The 8906-nt window shown below is 48.3% G+C and overlaps 1 protein-coding gene and 2 long non-coding RNA genes across 4 annotated transcripts in view; 1 reads left to right on the top strand and 2 right to left on the bottom strand.

Moving 5' to 3' along the window:
* Window positions 1-1251: 1251 nt before the first annotated feature.
* On the bottom strand, window positions 1252-2771 carry LOC144306030 (uncharacterized). The gene is made up of 2 exons (XR_013373056.1): window positions 2525-2771; window positions 1252-2385 (listed from the first exon to the last, which is right to left on the bottom strand). It is a non-coding gene; the product is annotated as an uncharacterized LOC144306030 (long non-coding RNA).
* A 3099-nt stretch (window positions 2772-5870) lies between these two features.
* Window positions 5871-7546, bottom strand: LOC144306028 (uncharacterized). The gene is made up of 2 exons (XR_013373054.1): window positions 6752-7546; window positions 5871-6205 (listed from the first exon to the last, which is right to left on the bottom strand). It is a non-coding gene; the product is annotated as an uncharacterized LOC144306028 (long non-coding RNA).
* Window positions 7547-8745: 1199 nt separating this feature from the next.
* Window positions 8746-8906, top strand: part of NAB1 (NGFI-A binding protein 1) — a 45870-nt gene continuing 45709 nt past the window's right edge. The window contains exon 1 of one of the 2 annotated variants that reach the window (XM_077885270.1): window positions 8746-8903. The gene's annotated coding sequence lies outside the window, so the exon portion shown is untranslated. The remainder of the gene's footprint in view (window positions 8904-8906) is intronic. The other variant, XM_077885269.1, reaches the window with a different exon arrangement.

The raw sequence follows: 8906 nt of genomic DNA, 5'->3' as shown, positions 1-8906 counted from the left end.
CAGGAATGAGAAGAAGGACTCCAAATTTATATAATTCAGAAAAGATACTGTAAAATAAAATTAAAATCTCTTTTTAAAAATTATTTTTATTTACTCATGAGAGACACAGAGAGAGACAGAGAGGCAGAGACACAGGCAGAGGGAGAAGCAGGCTCCCTGCGTGGATCCCCATGTGGGACTCGATCCTGGGACCCCAGGGTCATGACCTGAGCCGAAGGCAGATGTTTAAAATCTATCCAAAAGTCTGAAAAAGAGTCAATGCCATGGGTTAAGGGTAGGGGTGGCTTTAAGCTTGGAGGTGATCAAGACCAGCACAGAGCTAGCACTCTTGGCAGATGGCTGTGTCTGTGAAATGAAGGAAGATGGAGCCCTGCAAACTGTACTCTTGGAGACAGTGGGCTCCACTGTCCTCCCCTAAAGAACCCCAGTGGCCTCCAGCAGAGTCCCCAGCAGCACCGGACGAGCACTGTACACGGTGGGCAAACCGGGCAATGAGAGAGAGTGACATCAGAGGCTGCTCAGACAGCAAGTCTGCCATTCTGTGGATGCGGAAGCCCAAATGAAAGAAGTGAATACCACTCTTTGACTTACTGTACGAGAGCCCTGGGACCGTGTAAGTCTCGGTAGTATGGGCAGCCACAAGTAGACACATGCTCGGATGAGAAAAAACTGAATAGATATGACTGTATTTGTAATAGGAGACTACAGCAGTTCAAGCAAGCTAAACCAGACCTCTGTATCCATCGGACACAGGCTAGACTCTCCAGACATAATTATACAGGACGGATTACATACAAAGAGCTCAATACATATTTGCTAAATAAGTTCCTGATTTTTGTCGCCCCCTCTTCAATTTCATTTTAATTTTTATTTCATTGTACCCTGCTTCTGAAGCAGAATCTTTGTTAAAAATGACATTTAAATTTCCCCCCTGATTTTCAAAGTAATGCATGTTTGTTGCTGAAATCTTTGGAAATTAAAAAAGCATAAAAAATAAAAATCATCTACAATACCAACACCCAGAGATAACTATGCTAACACTTGGTAAATTTTGTCCCCTCTTTATTTAGGTAGAGAGATAATGGATTGTTCTGCTCTATTTTGACTGGTAACATTATATCATGAGTATTTCCCAATATTCTTAAATATTAATTGAATATTTCCCACCATATTGATGTGATACCACTTAACTGATCCATTATTTTGCTTTTCAAATCTACAAAAATGTTGTGATAAATATCCCCTCAAGTGTTTTGTTTTTTAAGATTTTATTTATTCCTTCATGACAGACACAGAGAGAGGCATAGATACAGGCAGAGGGGAGGCAGGCTCCCTGCGGGGAGCCTGATGCGGGACTTGGTCCCGTGACCCTGGGGTCACACCCTGAGCCAAAGGCAGATGCTCAACCACAGAGCCCCCCAGGTATCCCTTCTTAAGTGTTTATAAACTTAGGATAATATCCTAGAAGTGAATCTGTTTGATCAAATAAAAAGAACACTTTGAAACTATTGGTTCGATTTTGCTAAATCGCCCTTCTAAAAAGTTGTTTACCTTTTTACCAGAAATCTGCGTAAGAACTGTTAACCTTACCAAGAGCAGGATGATATGGAAAACTCTATTTAAAGAGTATATTTTATAGCTGGGAACAGCTCTCACGTTGTCACTATTAGAGATGTTGTTTCAGTAGGAAATGAAAAAAAAAAAACAGCAATAGATAGAAAATGAGGAATTCCTTATTTTTTGATGACCCTGAATTATTGCCAATTCCGGGCAAGCTGATGGTCACAACGTAGGAATCTGGGTGTGCACAACAATACAATTCACGCTATAAAGCTGTGAAAATTACATGTGTACAGAACCACGTGTGACTTACTTTTATATCAATAGCTTTAAATCTCTCGGTGTTCAACACCCGCATTGCCCTTTCAAAGTGTCTGCTCCTACAAGGCAGTTAGTGTTGAGCAATCTGTTGTGACAAGTAGCCCCACTCGTTCACACGTTCAATTTACTGACGTTTGAATAGCGCATGGTGGATATTTTTTGAACCTGTTCTGCTTTTCTTTCCTGCTTCAGATACATACCTGATAACGCCCGCCCCCCTCCCAATCCAACTGAAAGGTGACACGAGGCCCTCTTCAAGCCAAGAGAGCAGGAGAGCCACTGTGTCCCCGTCCCTTCTTCCCGAGGGTCTATCCCAAACTCTCCATCCCATTCCTGCCACTTGTCCCAGGCCAAGAGCACACGTCGGTGGAATTCACGTTACGACGATCTCTTCTCTGTCTCTTCATTTTGCCTCTTCGGGAGAGCCGCGTGCTTGGGGAGTTTTTCTTTGTCCGTTGTCTCTACTTCTCTCAGAATAGTTATGTCCGCTGTAGTCAGCTTCTCCTAAGGGCACATTTACTCTCTTTTCGTCTCTTCCTCTCCCTCTATTTTTTTCCAACTCATTTATTCAAGAAGGGCTCTCTACCTTGACAGGCTATTTCTATTCTCTTTCTCCTTTTATGTGCTAGAAAAAGCCACGCACCTTGGCTGACAAGTCACACACTTTCGGCAAGGAGAAAAACGCAATCTGTCATCCACCTTCCCGGGTCAGGCTCCACAGCAGTGCTCCAGCCGGTGGGCCTGGGCCTGCAGGAGGAGAGAAGCTCAGAGAAAGGCGGGAGCGTGGGGCGCGTTGGTGGCTCAGTTGGCAGAGCGTTGGCCTTCGGCTCAGATTATGATCCCAGGGTTCTGGGATCGAGTCCTGGATCACGCTCCTTGCTTAGCCGGGGGTGGGGGGTTGTTGCTTCTCCCTCTATCCCTACCCCCTGCTCATGCCCTCTCTGTCTCACACACACTCTCTTTGTCAAAGAGATAAATAAAATCTGAAAGAGGGAGAGTGAGCATAGACTTGCTGTCAATTTTAGCCAACTGCGTAGAGAACAAAAGCCAAACATGGGACTGTGAGGAGCAAGAAAGCCCAGAGGAAGGTGTGCAAATGGAAGACGATCTGGATAAATTCCAGATAGAGCGAGCAGAGTATTTTTCACCTACTCTCCACCCTCTGCCTTGTGTAGTGGCTGAGAATCATCAGTGGCCAGGGTCTTGGTTCCTTCAGGCTGCCGTAACAGAAATGCCACACGCGGAGTGGCTTGAACAACAGACATTTATTTCTTCACAATCCAGAAGTCCAAGATCAAACTAGGAGCCCTGACAGATGATTTGGGGTCTTGTAAGGAACCACTTCCTGGTTCACAGATACTATCTTCTCGCTATGTCCTCACGTGTTAGAAGGGGCAAGAGAACTCTCTCGGGTCTCTTGAATAAGGATGTTCCCACTGATGAGGACTCTACCCTCAAGACCCACTTCCTGACAGTGGGGATTAGCATTTCCACCAATGATCCGGAGGGCGGGGGACACAAACATTCAGTTCATCACAGCCGGGCCTAAGCGGGCGGTAGTGAGCCTTGGTGAGGCCTCAGACAGTGTTAGGGAACAGCTAACTACACAAGTCCTGCACGCTGGATGCCAGAGGAGGAGAGAGGCGGGAAGGGAAGAGAAAGAGTAGCTGAGTTGTGACCCCTGCCGCCAGAGAGGACAAAGGAGGAAGCAAAACCAGGCCCAGTTCTTTCAAAAGTATCCAGAAATTATTTTTCAAAGGCTTTTCAAAATTTTCTTTACAATCTCTTCTGTTTTAAACACAATTTTTTGGGCAGCCCGAGTGGCTCAGCAGTTTAGCGCCGCCTTTGGCCCAGGGTGTGATCCTGGAGACCTGGGATCGAGTCCCACGTCGGGCTCCCTGCGTGGAGCCTGCTTCTCCCTCTGCCTGTGTCTCTGCCTCTCTCTCTCTGTGTGTGTCTCCCATGAATAAATAAATAAGATCTTTAAAAAATAAAAAAATAAACACAAAATTTTAAAATACAACCAAAATTACTCTTCATTCAATTAAATGGTTATATTTACTGTTTAATATTATATTAGTATTTTTCTTTTGTTCATATTAGCAATGTAGAATGTAAATGTCGTTATCTGTAGAAATCAATTGTTTTTAAGATTTTATTTATTTGTAAGAAGTGCACATGAGCAAGGAGAGGGGTTAACAAGAAAGGAAGAAGCGGACTTCCTTCTGAGCAGGGCTCCGAGGACCCCCTAGATCTGAGGACCCCCATGATCCCAGGATCATGACCTGAGCCTAAGGCAGAGGAAGGCAGATGACTAACCAACTGAGCCACCCAGGCACCCCTGTAGAAGTCAATTGTGTCAGATGAATTCCAAGATCCTATGCACCCCACCAAAGTCTGTAATTCTGTATCTTCACTTGCGTTTTATAAGCATTTGTAGTTCTGTGCCAGGAATCTATTTCATTCCCCCCCCCCCCTTTTTTCACCCCACTAGGGATGACGGTACAAGTTAAAATAATTAACTTATAAATAAGCTATTAGAACTAAACTAGTTGTATGTTGAATTTCTGCAAAGTATTTGAACTATTTTGAATTAGGTGAACATCATGAGCCTTTTTTTTTATCATGAGCCTTTACAACTTAAAATTCTAGTGTCTTAAAATGCAATGTATGAAGATATGCCTATTTTTCTTTTAGAAGAGCAAGTAGCTTTAGTCATGAGTCTTGAAATGATCAGTTATTAAATATATTCTTCTTAGCTTACCTTTAAGAAGCTTATTTATAATTTCGGTATTTGAAAATATTCAAATCTCGATACACTTTAAAAATCTAGTCTGCAACACACATCCAAGGCTTTAAATTTCATATTGCAAAATAAAGGTAATTTTAATTACATTTCTGGTAATACGAATATTACACATGACTCGGTTAATTGTAGGGCCACCACCACATTGAGTGGAAAATTCGTTAAGTATAGAATTGTTCTGAGGCAATAATAGGAGAACTGGAGGACAGCACTACATTGTATCTTAAATCTTGTAGGTCATAAGCCATAATGTTATTCTTTCTCTCCTCTAAGAATATTTTAAATCTATTATGAATTCTTTTGTTTTGAATCACTGAGGCTTTTTAAAGTAAGAAATCTTTCTAAAAGTAATAAATAATGCTCTTACAGTGAAATTTTCACTCAGATGTCTGAACCACTATCAAATTTCTACTTTTCTTTCTTCTTTCTTTCTCTTCTTTCTTTCTTTCTTTCTCTTCTTTCTTTTTTTTTCTAAAACCCTTTTTAGTTTCACAGTGTGAAAAAGGTTTTGTCCAAAGAACTCCTTATTTCTGCAAATGTACTAATCACTGAAGTTTTTTTTTTTTTAAGATTTTATTTACTTGAGATAGAGCACAACAGAGAGCACCAGGGGAGGAGGGGGGGTGCAGAAGCAAAGGGAGAAGCAGACTTCCACTGAGCAGGGAACCCAATGTGGGGCTCAATCTCAGGACCCTGAGATCATGACTGGAGCCGAAGGCACACAGACATTCAGCCAACTGAGCCACCGGGGCGCCCCTAAACTATTTTAAATAATAATATTTTTAAAGTCCTCTTAGACACACATGTATGTACCACATTCAAGAGATGTATAAGGGACACTTACAGGATGGAATGGAATATGGAACAATCAGAACCTGTGATTGTCACTTTATGGGATGGAGTGTCTTCCCTTCACAAACCACCAGGGCCTGACAATGGGAAATAATTGTGTGTGCCCAGGGCATGGAATGGGGGTGGGGGGTAGCAGCCGGTTTTGGAGTGGGATGGGGGACAAAAGTGGTGAGGAGGTAAATAAGAATCATGCTTCTTCTTTATCTGAATTGTCTCAGATACAGACAAATACCTCAATTCTCGTGAGCAGCCATACTGACTGTAGTGCTGTCGTATAGACACTGCAGAGAAAACTGGATGCCTAAAAGCTTAAAAATTTATCTTTTCTTCATTTTCCTTCCTCCTACTACTTCCCCCAGCACCACAGTGTGTTTAAGGCAATGCAAAGTGGGCCAAAAATACCATTCTTAATGTGGGAAGAATATACTATCTAAACGTGCCCAGAAAACAAACAAGGGACTTTAGTGTTTAACTGTAGAAATACAGTAGTCCCAGATTTCACTTTCCGTGGTTTGAGCAGCCCAGGATCCTGGAGTAGATGATCCTCCTTCTGTCTGACATAGCATCATCAGGCCGATAGTGGGCTAACACCGTGGCAATGCCGAGACATTCACCTCACTTCATCTCATCACCATCAGAAGGGTTAGTACAGCACAATAGGATATTCTGAGAAAAAGAGTCACATATCTTTCATTATAGTATATTATTATAATTGTTCTACTTTATCATGAGCTATTGTTACTCTCTTACTATGGCTAATTTATAAATTTATCATAGATACATACAGGAAAAACATAATATATATAGGATTTGGTACTATTTGTGGTTCAAGACATTCACTGGAGGTGTTAAATGTGTCCCCCATGGAACTACTCTATCTAGTTACAAGGCAGAAAAAAAGAAAAAATATCTGCCCTAACTTATTTCCCTTTCAGCATTACGTTCAATACTGGCCAAACAAATACAGGCTCAGGAAGAGGATTTAATGGCCTTCAGGCCAATTCTGACAACAATTCTACGGGGAGACTCAATAGTCCAGGTTAAGATTGCTCATTTCACGACTTGTGAATCACTAATTGTACAAATTTATGGACGAAAGTTATTTTTCTTCCTAGCCGCTCAGAACCAACACATGTTTGCAAAACATCAAGATTTCAGAGAGAAATCGGAACTTTGCAGATTTCAATTGCTCGAAAATCTGTTAACCTGTACCTTTCCAAGAAATGGTCTTTATGCTATGATACTTTGTTGATGGTCTCTTTAGCAGAACAAGGTCCACAGCAGCAAAAACCATGACACTTAGGCTAAGACGACCTTCCAGTAGTGATTTCTTCAGTTGAAGGATTTGAGGAAGCAAGCGTTGCTTATTCACTTGATAACATCAACACGACGACTTCATACAGAACCTTTCCCTCACCCTGGAAAAAGGTTTAATTATATATACCCCGTCGTGGTATTACTCATTCTTTCAACATGTTTTTGAAAAAAAAGAAAAAAAAAAAGTCCAGTACTTTCATAAGGTCTTTTTCTTTCGATGTTATCATCCCATCCAGTGCTACAACATAAAGACGTGGTAGGGAAGAATTTTCCCATCTCAAAGGCGGCCTTGTGTGCCAGCAGCAGAGGAGGCCCCTCTGGGAGCCCGGCCAGGACGCGGCCCCGCTTCCTCTACAACTGGATCTTTAGATGTACGTGAAGACGGGATCCTACCTGCACCGGCGGTAGCTGCAGGTTTAGTAAACGCGTTCTGTCCTTGCAGAGCACGTTGCTCAAATTGGGGGACTGCTTTCATGTTCCCATTTTTGTAAAGAGAATAGATCCTAAAACAAATTTCCGATTTTTTTTCTTTCTTTCTTTTTTTTTTTTTTTGCAATAGTTGAAGTGCATTTATGGAGGTTTCAAGACTTCCTTTGGGTAGAAAAGTTCATGCAAACGGAACTCCGACGTGCCCCGGCGCCCCGGGAGCTGGGCGTTCGGGTCCCGGGCCTGTTCTGGAGAGCGGAGGCGGTGCGGGAGGGTGGGAAGGGGCGCCCCCCGCCGGGGGGGTCCCCGCGAACGGCTGCGCGGGGGTCCCCGGGGCCGCGGGTGGGGCGGCCCGCACCTGCCGCCCCCGCCGCCCCCGCGCAGCGCGCCCGGGACCCAAGCGAGGGCCGCACCTGGCGCCTCCGCCCCCGCCGGCCCGAGCCGGGCGCCCCGCGCTTCCGCGGCGGCCTGGGGGCAGGGCAGGGCAGGGCAGGGCCGGGCCGGGCGGGCTCCGCTCCTGAAATACCAGCTCGGGGACCTCGGGGACCTCGGGGACCTCGGGGACCTCGCCAGTTGCATGAGAGAGATTTTTTTTTTAATTGCAAATCTTCCCGGGGCGGCAGGCGGCTGGAGAGCAGGCCCGAGGCAGCGGCCCCCCCTCCCTCCTCCACCCTCCCCTCCTCCTCCTCCGTCCCCTCCTCCTCCCTCCCCCCTCCTCCTATTTCCCATCCCTCCCTCCCCCTCCTTCCCATCCCTCCCTCCCCCTCTTCCCCTCCCTCTCCTTTCCTGCCTCCCCTCCTCCTCCTCCCCATCCCTCCACACTCCCCTCCTCCCCCTCCTCCCCTCCCCTCCCCTCCTCCCCGCCCCCGCCCGGGTCCTCCCAGCTGCCGGCGGGATGGGCCGCCCTCCGGATTCCGCGGCGGGGGCGGCGGCGAGGGGCCGAGCCCGGGCCCCGCCGCCCCCGCCCCCGCCCCCGCCCCGCGGCCCACGCCGGGATCTGCGTCACTCGGCCGCGCGTGGGCGGGAGCCGCAGCGGCGAATGTAGCAAGAGCGGAATCTCCCGATGTGACAGCGCGGGGGGGGCGGGGGCGGGGGCGGGGGGATGGGGAGGGGTGCGGCGCGGCGGGAGGAGCGGGACGGGGTGCGGCGGGAGGAGGGGGGCGGGGCGGGGGCGGGGGCGGGGAGGGCTGCCGCGCGCCGCGAGGACGGGGGGCGGCGGGGGGAGCGGGGCGGGGGCGGGGGCGGGGTGTAGCGCGCCCGGAGGAGCGGGGGAGGGGAGCGGGGGCGGGGTGCGGCGCGGCGGGGGCGGGCGGGGAGGGGAGGGGGCGGGGGCGGGGAGGGGCCGCGGCCTCCGCCCGCGCTGGGGAGCCGGGCCGGCGCGGCGTTGGCGAGCTGAGCGCCGTCGGGGCCGGCGGCGGGGGCGGGGAGCCGGGAGAGCGCGCCCACCAGCGTCCCTTCCCCCCGATGGCGCGGGGGCGTCGGGGCCGCCGCAGCCGCCGGAGCGGGGAGAGCGGGGAGAGCGGGCGGCCGCCACTCCGGAGTTGGCGCTGAGCGGCGCCGCCGGGAGACGGGCCGAGGCCGCCGAGGCCGCCGAGGCCGCCGCAGCCGCGCCGCGGGCCGGGTA

This window comes from Canis aureus, chromosome 36 (genome assembly GCF_053574225.1).
Source record: "Canis aureus isolate CA01 chromosome 36, VMU_Caureus_v.1.0, whole genome shotgun sequence".
NCBI classification, from domain to species: Eukaryota; Metazoa; Chordata; class Mammalia; order Carnivora; family Canidae; genus Canis; species Canis aureus.
This window is presented reverse-complemented; position numbering and strand designations above follow the sequence as displayed.